General features: G+C 35.0%; 1 protein-coding gene across 6 annotated transcripts in view; it reads right to left on the bottom strand.

Moving 5' to 3' along the window:
• HDAC9 (histone deacetylase 9) overlaps positions 1-19834 on the bottom strand; it is a 726671-nt gene that overhangs the window by 202990 nt on the left and 503847 nt on the right. The window lies entirely within an intron of this gene.

Here is a 19834-nt window from a genome sequence, read left to right on the forward strand (position 1 = left end):
AGTGAAAATTCTCTAGCTGGATTCTCTTAATGGTTATTTCCACTCCATTGTCAGCAAAATGATAAATTTATACTCATACACTCACATACACACAAAAGAAACGCAGAAAGGTGAAAAAGAGAACAATGGAAAGCCCATATTTCTTCCAGTCTATAAATTTAGCTTGGATGACTGCCAAGACTTGCAACTTTATTGGATTCCCTAAGTCAATTTCTAGCCCACGTTCTGGAATTTTATAAAGAATTCCAGGGCTGAGTAGCAATCAGATCTATCCATGATCAAGAAATGCCTTAACCTCCAGATTAGTTGGAATGCATCACGGAAAGCTGAAGTAACTCCAGCTTGAAGGCAAGGAACTATAAATCCTTACAAAGCCAGCCTGCTCAGAAAAGTTGGGTTGCTTGACATGAAACAAAATCATTCATCAGATGGTTCACACCACCTTTCACTTATCTTTGATTCAAGTGACATACTCAAAAGATACTTATTTAATACAGAAACTTAAAAATTTTGAAATAATTTTAATATACCCCAGGGATACTTTTTTCCACATCTTACTACAAGCATAAAGATAGTATCAAGAAAAATAATCTACTCCCTAGGACTTTAAATATACATAAATTTTTCTAGAATGCTATGGTAACCAAAATACAATGATTAATTTGCTGTACAGTTTGATGAGCATATACATAATGATAATCTCAGAAGCAAATTAGAAGTCAAATAACACAATATCAATTTTAAATGTAGAAATGGTGATAAACATATTTCCTATTACGGTTCTTAAGATACTTACTATAATGAGAGAAACTATTAATGAATCATACAAGACCAAAGAGATTGAAATTTTAAGATGGTACAATGAAACTTTAGTGTGCTGTAGAAATTCTGAAGATAGATTATTAAGTAAAGATTATGACAGGTGCAATATATCTTATTGGGAAGACAACAGGATGAAAATAGCAAATATAATACAAGGCAATATAATTAGCATGTAATGAATTTCTGTAATTGGATTCACAATACTAATGAACTTTTACAATTCAATTAAAACTAATATGCTTTTTTTTTTTTTTTTTTTAGAAAACTACGTTTTACAGGTAAAGGGCATGGATAGACAATACAAATAAGAAAAAATTCCAGTGATCAATAACTGTAAGAAAAAATATTCAAAGACATTTGTAATCAAACAAAAGTAGATGAAAATCCTAATGGAAAAACATTTTCCCACCCAGGAAATTGCATTTTGTTTTCAATACTCTATACTAATGGTACTTTATACATTCATAAATGCTGCCTAGAAGAAGATACTTTATTACAGCCTTCCTGGAAAATAATCCATCTCTATATATTTAGTGCCTTTAAAAAACATTTACTCTTTGAATTACTAATAAATTTAAAGGATTTTTGCCCTAAAGGTGTTAATAACTTTGTGGACAAGCATTTATATAAAAGATGTTTTATTTACAATAGGAAAAATGGAAATTATGTAAGTTAGCTAATATTAGGAGAATATCTAAGTGAATTATGGTATATCTATACCATGGAATATCAGTCATTAAAATTTTATTATAAATACTGAGTGGAACAGAAAGATACCCACTTTGCAAGTATTAGTGTTAAAAATAACAGACACAGTATATCTGAGTGATGGTATTATATGGGTTACTTTAAATTTATAATTTCATATCTTTTGAAAATGTTTTTATAATAAACATTAATTATTTCATAATGAAAAAGATATAAAACAAGAGAAAGTTGAGAGATACATTTGATTTGGTCTTACAGGAGGAGCTGTGGTCATAAAGGTGGAGAAAAGTTTTAAAGGGTATTCTGGCAGGAGGGAAAAGTATGGACGATGACTTGGAAGAAAGGAATTTAGAAAGCATCATTTATGAATATTATGCTGTATATTAACTGGAATTTAAATAAAAACTTAAAAAAAATAAAGAATTATATACAAAAAAATCAACCTGAATAGAAATCATGTTAAGGAGCAACATGGAACTAAAATCACATAAATAATTAGCTAGATCATAGAGGAAAAAAAGTCAAATAAAATTTGATTTCTATTTTCCTTCTCTCACAGCCAAATTCCTTGAGAAAGGAGTCTGCCTTTCACTTTATAGTCTTCCAAACTAACCTCCACCATTCTGCTAAACTGCTTCTGAAATTGCTTGATCTGGGGTTGAAGATTATCTTCATGCAATAACCAACCTTCTCTCGGTCATTCTAATCCACCCAAAGCTTTCACTGTGCTCTCATTAATGGCAAACACCCTTGCATTTTCCTTGTCTTTTCTGAGTGCCAACCACCCCCCACCCCTTAGTTGAAGCCTAGCAGGGCTGCTGCTTCCACAGTCTGCTCAAGTGCTTCCTGCTTCCTCTCACACCACGCAAGCCTGAATTCAGGAAAAGACAGAACTGGTGTACTCCTAGGGTCTCCCTGATGCTTTGAGAGCATAAAACCCAATGCACCCACCCTTCACAATACTTTCTTGCAAGAAAGGATTAGATCACACACAGAGAGAAAAGATAAAACACAGTATGGTGACTGAGACTGAGCCCTGGGGCAGTCTGGCTCCTTTTGCCTCCTGTTACACTAGAGGAAATGTCAGTCCTCCTAAGATCTATTTTACCACCTGCAGTTAGGATCCCATCCCCTCCTACTTTTCCATCATTTATGTTTTTCTCACTAACATATTAAATTCATAGTAAAATTCCCAAATATATATATATGTATATATATATATGTGTGTGTGTGTATATACATATATATGTATATATAGTGCCTTTAAAAATGTGTGTGTATATATATATATATATAATTTCATTCAAATTTAAATAAGCTCAAGTTTCCACCATCTTGAAATAAAAATGTTATATATATACCAAAGTAACACAAATATATACATATGTACAATATACTATGTACCTTCATCCTTAATCCCGCTGATCTCTCCAACTGCTACACTTTTCTTCCCCTTTAGCAAGCAAAATTCTTGAAACAGTGGTCTATCTTCCTACCTCCTTTTCCTCACCTCTGCCTCAATTACCTATCTCAAATTTATCTTCCACTTCCTTAGTCCACTAAAGAAGTTTTTACTAAGGTCATCAATGGCCTCCATGTCACTAATTCCAAAGACATTTTTTTATTCTCTCAGACTACGGGGCCCCTTGTCAACTTTAAACACTACTGGCTACATCTTCCTTTTAAAAACACTCTCTTCTCTTGGCTTCTGTGATTTCATGATCCCCTGGTTTATTTATCTGTCTTTCCACTTCCTATTCAGTCTCCCTTGAATACTCCTACTCCTCAGCTTGCTCATTAAATCTTAAAATTACTCATGGCTCAGTCTTAGACTTCTCCTCTTTCCACGCTTACTTCTGAGGCAATGCCATCACTCTTGTGGATTCAATTACCACCATCATCAGATACTTCACAGATTTCTATTTCTAGGATAAGCCCTCCACTGAGCACCAGACCAAAATATTAGCCCACCTACTCAATATCTTCATTTAAATATTCACGTGGAAGTTCCCTTCAAATTCAATATATTTAAGATCAAACTTCTAATTTTCTCCCAGCCTTCTCTAACTTACCAATGATTCATCCAGCAGCTCAAGTCAGAGACCAGTGAGTTATCCTTAATGGCTCCCTCTCCCTAGCCTTCCTCCATTTCATTTTAATTCATGACCAATTCCTGTTGATTTTGATTCTAAATATCACTCAAATCTATGTACTTAAATCTATATCTACTCCTTGAGTACTCTGCCTTTGAATGTCTGCCTTTCTATCATTCCTCCAGTATTTATTCTTAGTAATTCCTATAACCATACATACAAACACTCCCTTCAATACCTTGATTTCTCAGTTCTCTGACTCCTCGTCTTCAATGACTCTGCCTTCCATTTACAGTCATACTCCTAGACCTTGCCATTACCAGTGAGAAATGTACTCCATAATCTTAATGCCAAACATCCTACTCTCCTACTTTCCAGCTAATGCCTCAACAGCACCAAGACTTCTAATTCATTGACCTTATTTAACTTCTGCTATCCATCATTAATCCCTATCACTATGTTCACTTCCCTCCTTAGCTGGTTAGACTTCAGGGTCCATCACTGTATTCACTTCCTTGAATATACTTTCAGATATCTTGTCCTTTTGTCCCCTCCAATATACTCCCCTGGTATATTAGTTTGCTCAGGCTACTATAACAAAGTACCACAGGCTGGGTGACTTAAACAACAGAAATTTATTTCTCTAGTTCTGGAGGCTGGAAGTTGAGATTAAGGTCTGGCAGGGTTGGGTTTGTGTTGAAAGCACTCTTCCCAGCTTGCAGATGTTTGCCTTTTCCCTAGGGTCCTTATATGGCCTTTCTTCTGAGTGTACACACACACAAGATCAGGGAGAAAGAGAATTCTAGTATCTCTTCCTCTTCTTACAAGAGCACTAGACCTATCAGATTAGGGTTCTACCCCTATGACTTCATGTCACCTTTATCACCTACTCACAGACCAAGAGTCTTCAAATACAGTCATATTAGAAGTTACGGCTTCAACATTATAAATTTTGGGGGCATAAGCATCCAGTCCATAAATACTTCTAGTCACTTTGTCCCTTTCTTCCTTCAATACACTCCCCTGATAAAATTACAAAATTAATTAAATATAACTCACATCTGCTCTGTTCCTGCAACTAAGCCTATATAAAAGCTACATAACTGGTCTTCCTTTAAAGTCATGATTACAAACCTCAGGTAGGCTCTCCAGGATGCCCAGCAATCATACTACATTCCTTTGCGAATTAACTCTCTATTTAGAAGAGTATTTCTACCTTTTCTTTCTTCAAATCTCTATTAACCCCTGCTCATTCTTTACCCTTTGCTGATGACCTAGCTTCTTATTTCACTTAAAATACAAGCAATTAGAATAAAATTTCCTCATCTTTCCATAACCAAATCTAACCATGTACTCTCACCAGTCCCTGATCCTAAGAGCAATTAATTCCCCTATGCACTTAATCCCACCTCTTACCTATTCAAAAGCACCTCACCTACACTTTTCCCTTTCCCTCTGGTATCATCATTTGATTCCTATATTGGATTGTTGTCTTGACAGTAAAAAACACATATAAGGCTTTCCTCTTAATAAAAACAAAATAGACAAGGCAAAATGACAAATAATAGCATTATACTATAATGCTATCATGTAATATATAATACATAAAATGCAAATTAAAATATAAATAATAAACTCTAATATTTTATTACTGATTTAATCCTAACAACATTTGGGAGCAGATAACATTATTAGCCTCATTTCATGAATAAGGAAATCAAAGCATAGAAAGATTAAAGAACTTGTTTAAGGTTCATACCAGCAAGTGACAGGGCTGGGATTCCATCCCAGATGGTCTAGCACCTGAAAACAAGCATTTAAGACTAGCTACACTGTACAACCTGGCCTTTGCTTACCTTTTTCAGCTTCATCTTGCACCACCATCCACTTTGCTTTCTCCACTCCAGCCACAGTGGCCTTTTGGTTCCTCCAGTGTACCTGTTTCCCCTAGCCACAGACCTCTGCACATGCTCCTACTTCAGAATGGGAATGTCTTCCATTCATATACCCACTCCCTTTACCTGGATAACACTTTCTCATCTGCACATTTCAGCTCCAATATCACCTGCAGAGAAACCATCTTTGAGCCCTAGCAGGTCAGCATCAAGATCCTCTGTAATACGCACTTAGAGATCTGCCAACCCTTGTTTCTGAGAACTCGTCTTAGTTTATAATGACATACCTCTTAACGTGATTATTTGTTTTTAAAATTTTCGATTATTGTGACATATAATTAATGTCACATCCATTCTCCCCACAGTGGGGTCACCTCTTTATGACCTGGCTTACCATTTTATCATCTAGACTTACATAGTGGCTGGCACATAGCCAGTGGTCAGTAAAGAATGATAAAATAATTTGTGAACAGATACTACTCTGGCTCTTATCCCTCTGGCGATTCCTTTGATTTGCTCTTGGCTGTAAGTTCTTCATTATCTCAAAGGTCCCAATTTTTGCATCCCAGCTTTTTGTGGGAGTTTGCCTATTAGACTTGGGAGCATCTTCTTTCTTAGAAATACATAAAATATTTTGTTCCTTACAATTAATGGAGACTTTGATTTAATGAACTATTGTGGAAACATGTTTTAAAGTGAAATTATTATTCTTACAGAAATGTCTGACTTTTACACTGGATTCTGAATGGATTTTTTTTTTTTCTGTACCCTTTATTATCTGGCATAAAGGTTTATTGTATGGGATACCACTGGAACCAGGGTTTTCCTTGGCTCAAGAATATCTATGTCTCCAATGAATATTTTTCAATGAGCCTTTTTATTATTATAATAATAATTATTATTTATTATTATTTATTTCACAGAGAGAGAGCCAGCGAGAGAGGGAACACAAGCAGGGGAAGTGGGAGAGGAAGATGCAGGCTCCCAACAGAGCAGGGAGCCCTATGCGGGGCTCGATCCCAGGCCTCTGGGATCATGCCCTGAGCCGAAGGTAGACACTTAACAACTGAGCCACCCAGGCGCCCCTTGATGAGGCTTTTTAATGATCAATTTACTGTATATTCAAAAACCTCAATAATCTACTAGCTTATACAACTATAAGAAAACTTATATACAATAAAGGACTCAGAGGCTCAGTTTATTATTTTGTCATTTAATGCTAACAATAATCATTTTCATTTCATGAAAAAATATTGTTTTCTCAAACCTTGAAGTCTGTAAGATGTTTTCACTTCATCTAGCTTTTGAGCATCTCATTATGTAGTAGTAAAACCTATCCATTCATATAATTTTGAATTTCTTCCTACTTTACTTCATGAAAAAAAACCCTGCTTTATATTTTATTCAAAGTTATGAATACTAAGTGGTTAACCTAAGTAAATGAATGCTAAGGTACTTTTCTGTGACTTTATATCAATTTAAGAGTGATGTAATTTTGTCTTAATAATTTGATTTTTAAAATCTCTTCTCAAGTTTTAAATTCTCTTCAGTCATGAACATTACTAATCATAGAGCTTTGACAGTATTTTAGCATCACTAACAGTAACAATGTTTTCAGAGTGCTCTCAAATCCATACTTTTGTTATGGTTGCTGTTGTCTAGATCAATATTATGGGTGTTTCTACTTGGTTAAAGAGGAGGAGGATGAATTCTCTGATGTCGTCATATGGGGAAATGGAGGAGACTATTTGCTTCCCATATATAGCCATGGAAAGGGAATCTAGGACATTGTCTATACGTAAAAGTGGATTTGAATGGGAGGGAAAGGAATCCAATCATTTTAGACTATATTCTTTTTTTTTTTTATAATGATTTTTTATTATATTATGTTAGTCACCATACAGTACATCCCCGGTTTCCGATGTAAGGCTCGATGATTCATTAGTTGTGTGTAACACCCAGTGCACCATGCAATACGTGCCCTCCTTACTACCCATCACCAGTCTATCCCATTCCCCCACCCCCCTCCCCTCTGAGGCCCTCAGTTTGTTTCTCATAGTCCATAGTCTCTCATGTTTCATTCCCCCTTCTGATTACCCCCCCTTTCTTTATCCCTTTCTTCCCCTACTGATCATCCTAGTTCTTATGTTCCATAGATGAGAGAAATCATATGATAGTTGTCTTTCTTTGCTTGACTTATTTCACTTAGCATTATCTCCTCCAGTGCCGTCCATGTTGTAGCAAATGTTGAGAACTCGTTCTTTCTGATAGCTGAGTAATATTCCATTGTATATATGGACCACAGCTTCTTAATCCAGTCATCTGTTGAAGGGCATCTCGGTTCCTTCCACGATTTAGCTATTGTGGATAATGCTGCTATGAACATTGGGGTGCATATGGCCCTTCTCTTCACTACGTCTGTATCTTTGGGGTAAACACCCAGTAGTGCAATGGCTGGATCATAGGGTAGCTCAATTTTTAACTTTTGAAGGGACCTCCACACTGTTTTCCAGAGTGGCTGTACCAACTTGCATTCCCACCAACAATGTAGGAGGGATCCCCTTTCTCCATATCCTCTCCAACAATTGTTGTCTCTTGCCTTGTCTATTATTGCCATTCTAACTGGCGTTAAGGTGGTATCTCAGTGTGGTTTTGATTTGAATTTCCTTGATGGCTAATGATTTTGAACATTTTTTCATGTGTCTGTTAGCCATTTGTATGTCTTCATTGGAAAAGTGTCTGTTCATATCTTCTGCCCATTTTTTGATTTGTTTATTTGTTTCTCGTGTATTGAGTTTGAGAAGTTCTTTGTAGATCTTGGATACCAGTCCTTTATCTGTAGTGTCATTTGCAAATATATTCTACCATTCCGTGGGCTGCCTCTTAGTTTTTCTGACTGTTTCCTTGGCTGTGCAGAAACTTTTAATCTTTATAAAGTCCCATAAATTCATTTTATCTTTTGTTTCTCTTGCCTTTGGGGATGTATCATGAAAAAGGTTGCTTTGGCCGATGTCGTAGAGGTTGCTGCCTATGTTCTGCTCTAGAATTTTGATGGATTCCTGTCTCACATCGAGGTCTTTCATCCATTTGGAGTTTATTTTTGTGTATGGTGTGAGATAGTGGTCAAGTTTCATTCTTTTGCATGTAGCTGTCCAATATTCCCAGCACCATTTATTGAAGAGACTGTCTTTTTCCCACTGGATGTTTTTTCCTGCTTTATCAAATATTAGTTGCCCAAAGAGCTGAGGGTCCATTTCTGGGCTCTCTATTCTGTTCCATTGGTCTATGTGTCTGTTTTTGTGCCAGTACCATGCTGTCTTTGTGATCACAGCTTTGTAGTACAGCTCGAAATCCGGCATTGTGATGCCCCCAGCTTTGTTTTTCCTTTTCAACAGTTCCTTGGAGATTCAGGGCCTTTTCTGGTTCCATACAAATTTAAGGACTATTTGTTCCAGTTCTTTGAAAAATGTCCTCGGTATTTTGATCGGGATAGCATTGAAAGTGTAGATTGCTCTGGGTAGTATGGACATTTTAACTATGTTAATTCTTCCGATCCATGTGCATGGAATATCTTTCCATCTTTTTATGTCTTCCTCAATGTCTTTCAAGAGTGATTTATAGTTTCTAGAATATAGGTCCTTTACGTCTCTGGTTAAGTAAATTCCAAGGTAACGTACGGTTTTTGGTGCTATTGTAAATGGGATGGCTTCCCTAATTTCTCTTTCTTCAGTCTCGTTATTCGTGTACAGAAATGCAACTGATTTCTGAGCATTGATTTTGTAGCCCGCCACGTTACTGAATTGCTCTATAACTTCTAATAGTTTGGGAGTGGCTTCTTTTGGGTTTTCCATATAGAGTATCATGTCATCTGCGAAGAGAGACATTTTGACTTCTTCTTTGCCGATTTGAATACCTTTGATCCCTTTTTGTCGTCTGATTGCTGTTGCAAGGACTTCTAGTACTGTGTTGAATAATAGTGGCGAGAGTGGGCATCCTTGTCGTGTTCCTGATCTTAAGGGAAAGGCTTCCAGCTTTTCCCCATTGAGAATAATATTTGCAGTAGGCTTTTCATAGATGGCTTTTATGAGATTGAGAAATGTACCTTCTATTCCTACACTCTGAAGGGTTTTAATCAGGAAAGGATGCTGTATTTTGTCAAATGCTTTTTCGGCATCGATTGAGAGGATCATATGGTTCCTGAGTCTCTTCTTGTTGATATGATGTATCACGCTGATTGATTTGAGAATATTGAACCATGCTTGCATCCCAGGTGTGAATCCCACTTGATCGTGATGGATAATCCTTTTAATGAACTGTTGGATTCTGTTAGCAAGTATCTTGTTGAGGATTTTGGCGTCCATATTCGTTAGGGAAATCGGTCTGTAACTCTCCTTTTTGAGGGGGTCTTTGCCTGGTTTGGGGATCAAGGTAATACTGGCCTCAAAGAATGAGTTTGGTAGCTTTCCTTCTGTTTCTATTTTTTGAAATAGCTTTAGGAGAATAGGTATTATTTCTTCTTTGAATGTTTGGTAGAATTCCCCAGGAAAACCGTCCGGGCCTGGAGTTTTGTTATTTGGAAGGTTGTTTATCACTGACTCAATTTCTTCATAATTAATTGGCTAGACTATATTCTTGTAACCAGTGAAATTTTCTTTTTCTGGTCAAATTATCAAGATGTCAAACTTTATGTATTCTTTATATGCATAGTAAAACCCGCCCCAGGCAAGTAAAGGGCAGAGAGTAAGCAAATCACTAGAACCACTTTAAAGTTCTTTTTTTTTTTTTTTTTTTTTTTAAATCTCACCTAAACAAAGTTCAAATTCCTCTACATAAGCTCAGTTAGCCATGGCACATATGGAACTGAAAATCTGGAGTGTAAAATAATCTGATCATTTTATTTGTTGCATTCATTAAGATGGTCTCATGGACAGGAGAAATGTGTATTTTCATTTTGCTAACATCCCCAAGTACATATTCAATGGATAGTAAGAACCATTACTAATTCCAACCTATGTAGAGTAATCTAGGTTTCAGAAATCATGGAAAATAAAGGCCTAAACATCACTGACGAGAATAATGTAGAAAGTCAAGAACACATTGTATAATAGAATTAGCCAATATATACAGAATCCAGAAGAGAAAAGCAAAGATTATTTATACACTTTCAAAAATATTAAGCAATGATCTGGAACTTAAACTACCTGTAATAGCCAGTAGTCCTGTTAGCAACTTAATAATTTTGATTTATTCTTTATAAAAACATAACTGCAGTACATAGTATTGAAATTCTCTGTGATAGTAATAAACTGACAAGAGATCGTGTTTCTTTGTTAAAAGTAGTTAATCAGATATTAGATCTTTACTTAATCTTTAACCCTATTTTGGGACACTATTAAGAACAAAATCAAAGAAATCTGTCCTGCTTTGAAAAATGTTTTATATAATATAACTGCCTACTATCCAAAGACTAATTGAGCATGTCAAACCAGCTGATTGAACTCTGTTTTCAAAATTTCTCTTTTAGTGCACTGCTAACTTAGAACTCAGTAATTACCTCCTAATGTCTAAATATTACCACTAAAGTGTTTCTAAATGTACTTAAGTATCAATCCTCAATGAAATACTATGTATCAAAACAAAAGCACAGCATGGAAAAACTGTATAGCATGTATTTCCAAGTAAAGATGTGATGGTTGAATTATTGCTTCCAATACATTTGCAGAATTGGAAATTTATATGCAGTGGTTTATGTGCCTGAAATATTTCCCTGGAAGCCAAAATCCCAGCTACCCCAGATCCATACTGATGTATTAGCAATTGTGAAAATGACTTTAAGAAACATTCATTTACATAAATTTTAAAAATATTTTAATCTGCTTTGATATTCAATAATAACTAAAATCATCAAATATGTTGGTGAATAAGCTATTTGGTGCTAGTAAAAAGAAGTGCTGAAAGCAACCAGAATCTGAAATTTACATGTCTATGCTGGGCTAGCACAACTTAATCTCCCAACAAATCCGTATGCTCATAAGTGCCCTTTTTAACATCTCAAGACATGTGCTTGCCCAGTATACAAGTCTTTTATATGATGATAGATCAAGAGTAATAAAAATAAAGCATGCATTAGCTGGTTTGACACATTTTAAAATTATTTATAGTAATAAATTTGGGGTTCTTCATATTAAGTTGCACAAGGGGAAGAAGTCAGAAACATGGTAAAGATATAATGCCTTTGTTAAGACTTAATTGGATAGAAGATCCTAATGTTTTCCTATTAATTTTTTTTTAAATCATTGCTTGAAGAGATTATGTTGTCTGTTGGATCCTGTTTTAGTTGTTGTATGGGTTGGCCTGCTTTCTTTCCTTCTTTCTTTTTCATTTCTCCTCTCCTTTGCTTTTTTTTGGTGGAACGGGGTTATAATATTTGTTGTAACAGGATTTAAAATATAAATAATACTACTCATCTTGTTACATTAAGCACTTTAATTTATAAGTATTCCCCTTCCTCTGATTTAGGTAAAGTGAAATAAGGCAAAAATGTCCATTAAAATTCTCTAGCATCTTGTGAAATATCTATGATGGTTCATATGAACTTGTGGACTCTCCCCCTCAACCAAAATGGTGCTGGTTACAATCAACATAGTGGTATGAGAGTCCATTCTTTCAGCTAAAGAAGCTGAAAATTGTTCAATGGAAATTGTTCACATTATCTTTGCTGATATCACTGGATGTTAAAATTTGGGGGGGATGATCATACATTAAAGTTGAATGAATACTCCTTCCCCTCCTACCACTTACTACCTGGTAATAGATTAAGGGATTTAGATTATCAGAAACCAACTCAGGAGCAAAGAAAGAAAAACAGATAGTCATTCCTCCTGCCTTGCTTCCCCCACTTCTGTTTACCTTGTAGGGGCTTGTGCAAAAATTGGCTCAGACTCCACTTTTCAGGAATGGCTCAGGCATAGGAGTGTTAAGAAGATGTTAAATACCTGCAATCTCAAGTTGATCATTACGGATATGATACAACTTATCGTTTGTTCAACATGCTTTATACCAACTCCCACTCCAAGCTCCTAATGAATAGTAACTGTGAACCTTTGGTGTATTCTGAGGTCTTCCTCTTCAGCTACCTAATATCTGTGATGAAAAATAGTTCTATATGATTTACAGCATGGCAACAATAATATGAGTAGAAAATTCCCCTTCCCAGCTTTAATTTTTTGGAATAAAATTTTATTTAGAAATAAAAAGAAAGGCATTAAGTCTTCTAAACATTGCAAATAGTTGGTTTGTCCTATCATGCCTATCTTTATGAGAAAGAGAAGATCAAATTGTGTTATCTCAAAGACCTATCACTGACAAATATTAGACTTTATCTACTTGTATTCAATTCTACAAGTCTTTGAGAAGCATTGTATAATATCTTAATTGTTAATTCTATATATAAAGCATTAAATCTAGTTTTGTGATTCTTTCTGAAGGGAAGGAATTGAATAGGAATGTAAGGATAAAATACTATATTGCAGAATACTTGAACACTAAGTCAAGAGGTATCTCCTAATAATATCTAAACCGCTTATAAAATTTGACATTGAAATTAGTAAATCAAGGTCGGTCTTCTGGGTTGCCTTTAACTGCAATTCACTGGTATGCATAATATTTTGAAATATGCCAATATAGACCTCAAAACCAGTTAACTTCAGCCTTTAAAGGGACTTTCTAAAATGACAGTTTGCTTTAGAATCAATGCTATTAATCTACAGCTTCTGAGGAAAGGAAATTTCACAAAGAAAGTTTGTCTCTCACATACTAGAATCTGGGCGGTTAAAGGAGGTAGGGAGATTTGCCAAGAAAACAATAAGGGACATATGGGAATACCATTTTGTTTCTTTGAGTGAGCTCAAGGGAGCCAGGAAAACAGGAGCCCAGCATTAGCAGTTTAACTGATTGGTGGACCCCAAAGCATATGTGCAGCTGCCAGACCTGCTCCCTGAAGAATCCAGAAGGAAGAAGCTTGATGACAGCACTGGAAAACAGTTCTTAGGAAGCCTGGCATCTGTGGCCCATAATGCCTACAGCCTTGAGCCTGGCAAAGATGTAGCTATAGATAGGAATAAACACGGTCATGAAAAACCAGTCTCCTCACAGAAAAGAGACAGGGTATTTGATGGTGCTTATATTACATATAATTTAAGTTGAGCCCTGTATGAAAATCATAACAATGGATCCACTATGAAGAAGTTTCTGTTGGAAAGTGGGGGGATCATCAGGAGAGGCTTGGTAAGGCAATAATAACCCACTAAAAGCTATTTGTTTAGTTTATCAATCAGGGGTTTCTGCTGACACAAGCTCCAACAATTTAATTCCCTGAATTTTTTGAAACATGACTAGTTTTTGGACTAAACTGACCAAAAAAATCAGGTATTTTTCATTATGTATATAGAGCCTCAGTATGAAAAACTTCTGAGAAAAAGGATTTAGGGCAAAAGAGTTTTTGGCTTAGTTTTAAGAACCAGAAAAAAAACAACAAAATTTTTTAAGACAGATGATCATAGCCTTCTGTGAGGACAACAGTATAATATAATAATATGACATTATAATAATAGTAATTATTAGAGAATATTATAATAATAGTAAGATAATAGTAATGACCAAGACCTGATAAGAGATGACTGGGGGGAAAAGACTATATCAACAAAAAATCACTTTTGTCATTATACTTACATCTTACTACAGATTTTCATTCAATCAATGGTGGTTCTAATAGTCTTGGTACCTCTTGGTACATACATATATTTATTCAATTAAATACATGAAATTTCAAAAATTTTAATAGTAGCAAAGTACATTTTATAACTATTACCTAAATGTCTGGGTTTTTAAGTAGAGGATTTTTAACTTTGGTCTTATTATTCTTACTCTAATGGTAAATTTTCTTCTTTCATTAAATTTTAATTCTCCATGATCATATACTGTAACAAGAACAGATACCAGCAATTAAATTTGTCATTTCAATCAAAGGTACACAACTGAATAAGAATTTCAACCAAAGGGGCACCTGGGTGGCTCAGTTGGTTAAGCATCTGCCTTTGGCTCAGGTCATGATCCCAGGGTCCTGGGATTGAGTCCCACATCAGGCTCCCTGCTCCGTGGGGAGACTGCTTCTCCCTCTCCCCCCACTCATGCTCTCTCTCCTGCTATCTCTCTCAAATAAATAAATAAAATCTTAAAAAAAAGAATTTCAACCAAAGAAATTAAATTATGTAGCATTATGTACATAGCAGCATTGTGTGGAAAAAACACCTAATCAAACGACCAGACTTCATTTTACAAGTTTGTATGTGTGTATATGTGTGTGTATGAAATTTATTGCCATATAAAATTACAAAGGTGTAAAATACTTATGTTCTCTAAGTGTGTATGATACGTGTGATTTGGACACTTGTATCAAAAAGCAAAACAATGTCTTTTGCAGAGATTGAAACAAGGGGGAAAGTTAACATCTGCATTATGCATAAACCAGCAGGTATCAAATTTAATACTACCAGAGATAAAAAACAAACATAAATTAGTTGGAAGATTTTTTCTCATTACATATCATTTGTGCTACATTTTAACTATTGAAGTGAAAATATCACAGTATAAAATGTTGTAAGTAAATGCAAAATGCCTAGAATTTAATTCAGGAAGCATTCTTTTCCATATAAGTTATTTTTAAAATAACTTTAGGACTTTGACTAAAAGCGTAAATAGCCGTCAGGGACTGAGAAAAGCTCAGCAAGGTTCAGAGGGGAGAAAGATGTAGATAGTTAGAGTCTGAGGGCAGATGCAGCAATTTTTAGTCAGTATGAGCTAAACCACATACAAGTAATGAAATCTGGACAGTCCAAAGCCAAGAAACAGATGGAAAGGCTGGAAATAGGCAGATCCAATTACCATGGAGCAGGCAGTTAAAACTACAAACTGGATTGAAATATTAGCCATCAGAAAAGCAGATCGGTAAAATAAAAACCTAGAAGGAAGCAGACTGTGCAGTGGGAACACCACAGGCAGTCCAACTAGGCAATAAGTCTTAGTTCCTGAGTAAACAATCTGAGTAATCAGTAGGCTTACCTTTTACTTAATCTAAGGGTTTAAGTATTTGAATGTCATTTTTCAAAGGTGTAAATCAGTCCATAAATTGACTAATTAAAAAGTTTTCAGAAAAGTTGAAGCACTAGGTATGAAAGGCAACGAGAAGATCAAGAACAAGGCAGTTTCCCGTAAAAGTAAACATGTAACTGCCAAGGTTTCTCCCTTTTTTTGATGTTTACATATCCATTAACAGTGGATGTGCTGAGACTACTTAATAACATGTTTGTTATTTCCTTCATTTAAAGTTGAAGAATCAAGTAGAGAAATAAGCTAATGTGCCCCTGTTCTAATAACTGACATATATCCCTTATGAGAATGAGAGACAAAATTTGAACCAGGAGAGAATTTCAATGTACTCTCAAAAATATATTTGTTTTGGACAGCCAAACCTGATTAGAAGGAAAAAGGATGTACAAAAGGATGTTCTGGCAAAAGTAGTAATAAATCACTGAACAAACCAAAAAACCATACTGTCCTTGCCTTTTTTTTTTTTTTTTAAGAGAGAAATCACAAGTGGCAGGGGGAGGGGTAAAGGGAGAGGGAGAGAGAATCTTAAGCAGGCTCCACACCCAGCCCAGAGCCGGACGTGGGTCTCCATCTCAGGACCAAGACCATGACCTGAACCAAAATCAGGAGTCAGATGCTTAACCAACTGAGCCACCCAGGCATCCCATAAAATATACTTTTCTTTAAATCACTGAAGAGCTTTGGACACAAAGAGATTTTAAAAGAATTAGATCCTAGAGAAAACAAGTCCTTTCTAGTCTCCACTGATTTTTGAACACAATGCCTAGTATATAATCAAATATCACAAGACATGAAAAGAAGTTATATTAAGACTCTTAAGTAAAAAAATAAGGTATTAGAAATATACCCACCAGTGATTCAGATATTAGAATTATCAAACAAAGATTTTAAAATAATTATAATAGACATGTTAAAGAATCCACAGGAAAAGATCATGAAGAGAAATATAATGGTGAAGGGGAGAATTTGAAAGAGATCTGGAAGCTGTAAAAGAGAACGAAAAGGAAATCTTAAAAGGTGAGTAATACAATGTGTGAAATGAAAAATTATTTTAATGGGATTAATGGCAGCTTGGACACAACAAAAGACAAAAACAACAACCTTGAAAACAGGTCAAGAGAAATTGTCCAAACAGGAGTACAGAGAAGAGAAAAAGACTAAATAAGATCAACGCACCCTCTAAGACCAGTGGGACAGTGTGAAATGATAAAAGAAACATATAATTGGACTCCTGGAATCAGAGGAAATAGAGAATGTGGTAAATAAAGTATTTTAAGAAATATTACCTAAAAGCTCTCCAAATTTTATCAAAAACTACAAGCCACTGGCACAATAAATTCAATGAACTCAGCAAGAAAAAAAACAGAGAAGACCATACCTAATCACAAAACTACTAAAAAAGAGAAAAATAAAAAGTCTTAAAGGCAGAGAGAAAAAAAGATGCATTAAATCATTAAATAGAGAAGTTAATTATCAAAATGATAGCTGATTTCTCATCATCAATTTAAAAAAAAAGGAAAAAATAACCCTGGAAGGGTATCTTTAAAATGTAAAATAATGATTAACATAAAATTTTATATCAAATGAAAATATCATTAAAAGGTTAAAGGAAAAGAAAAACATTTTCTTATAAACAAAAGATGAATCTGTTGCCAGTAGAAATGCAATACAAGGAATGTTGAAGGAAATTCTTCAGACTGAAAGGAAATGATACCAGATGGAAGTCTGCATCTGCCCACATGAATACAGAGCACCAGAAAGATTAACTAGCCAGGCAAATATAAAAGATATTTTATAAATTATCTTTATATTATGTATGTATACACACATTCATTCACTCTCTCTGACACACACACAAACACACAGAAACATACACTTTAAAATTTTTTCAACTACTGAAGCAACAGAAATGGTAATTTGTTATGGAGATCTATAATATTGTTAAAGTAAAATATCTGATAAAATAATACAAAGGGTAGGAGGAGATAAAGAGAATCACAATGCTATAAATCTCAATAAGTATAAAATGACTCAAGTCACACAGAGCATATTTTTGACTCTGGTAGAATTAAATTCCACATCAGAGAAAGATACACGCAAAAATCCCCAATTAGACGCTAGGTAACACTCTTAGAAAGTACATTTCAGATGTTCTCCTCATAAGAAAAAAAAAAAAGGGTCTGAGCAGATGAATTACTAGTGACAATTAATCAGTAATCAAAAAGCTCCCAACAAACAAAAGTTCAGGACCAGATGTCTCACAGTTGAATTCTACTAAACATATAAATAAGAGTGAATACCTATTCTTCTCAAACTATTCTAAAAAATTGAACAGGAAGAAAAACTTACAAATTCATTCTATGGGGCCTGCATTATCCAGATACCAAAAGCAAACAAAGACACCACGAAAAAAGAAAACTACAAGCCAATATCTCTGATGAACATTGATGTAAAAATCCTCAAAAAAATATGAAGAAACTGATTGAACAATATATTAAAAAAAAACATTCACTACAATCGAGCAGGATTTATTCCAGGGACGCAAGAGTAGTTCAATATTTGCAAATCAATCAATGTGATACATCAAATTAAAAAGAGAAAGGATAAAAATCTTATGATCAAGAGATGCAGAAAAAGCATTTCACAAAATAGGACATTTATGCATGATAAAAACTCTCAAAAGTGTAGGTTAGAGGGAACATACTGCAACATAATAAAGGTCATATTGGACAAACCCACAGCTGACATCATACTCAATGGTGAAAAACAGAGCTTTTCCTCTAAGATTAGGAACAAGACAAGAATGTCCATTCTCACAACTTTTATTCAACAGAGTACTGAAATTCCTAGCCACAGCAATCATCCAAGAAAAAGAAATAAAAGGCATCCAAATCGGTAAGGAAGAAGTAAAACCTTCACTATTTGCAGATGACATGACACACTGTATTAAAAAGAAGAAAGAAAGAAAGAAAGAAAGCAAGGAAGGCAAGGAAGGCAGGAAGGAAGGAAGAAAGAAGAAAGAACAGCAACCCTAAAGACTCCACCAAAAATTCATTAGAACTGATAAGTGAGGGGTGCGCATTGGCTGAGTCGTTAAGCCAGGCTCCTCTGCTGGGCGCCTGCTTCTTCCTCTCCCACTCCCCCTGCCTGTGTTCCCTCTCTCACTGGCTGTCTCTCTCTCTGTCAAATAAATAAATAAAATCTTTAAAAAAAAAAAAAAAGAACTGATAAGTGAATTCAGTAAAGTTGCAGGATGCAAAATTAATATACAAAAATCTGTTGCATTTTTCTATACTAATAATGAGGTAGAGAGAAACTGAAAAAACAACCCCATGTATAATTGCACCAAAAAGAATAATATGCCCAGCAATAAACTTTACCAAGGAAGTAAAAGACCTTTACTCTGAAAACAATAAAACATTGAGGAAAGAAACTGAGGAGGACACACATGGAAAGATATTCCATAATTAGTAAATGTGAGAATTAATATTGTTGAAATGTTTATATTACCCAAAGCAATACACAGATTCAGCGCAATCACTATCAAAGTACCAACAGTGTTTTTCACAGAACTAGAACAAGTAATACTAAAATTTATACAGAACCACAAAAGACTCTGAATAGCCAAACCAAACTTGAGAAAGAACAAACCTGGACGTGTCACAATCCCAGATTTCAAGGTATACTACAAAGCTGTAGTAATCAAAACAGTCTGGAACTGGCACAAAAGTAGACACATGCATCAAGAGAACAGAAAAGAAAGCCCAGAAATAAACTCATGCTTAAATGGTCAATCCCTTCAGGACAGTCCCTTCAATAAGTAGTGCTGGGAAAACTGGAAAAGCTATACGCAAAATAGTTTTCTTATACCATGCACAAAAATTAGCTCAAAATGGATTGAAGACCTATATATGACACATGGAATCACAGAAATCCTAGAAGATAACATAGGCAGTAATTTCTCTGACATCAGCCTTAGCAACATTTTTTCCAGATATGTCTCCTTGGGCAAGGTAAACAAAGGCAAAAATAAACTATTGAGACCACACCAAAATAAAAAGCTTTTGCACAGCCAGAGAAACCGTCAACAAAATAACAAGGCAACCAACCTAATGAATGGAAGAAGATATCTGTATATGATATATTTGA

This window comes from Ursus americanus, chromosome 3, assembly GCF_024610735.1.
Source record: "Ursus americanus isolate L20-20 chromosome 3, mUrsAme1.1.p, whole genome shotgun sequence".
Classification (NCBI taxonomy): Eukaryota; Metazoa; Chordata; class Mammalia; order Carnivora; family Ursidae; genus Ursus; species Ursus americanus.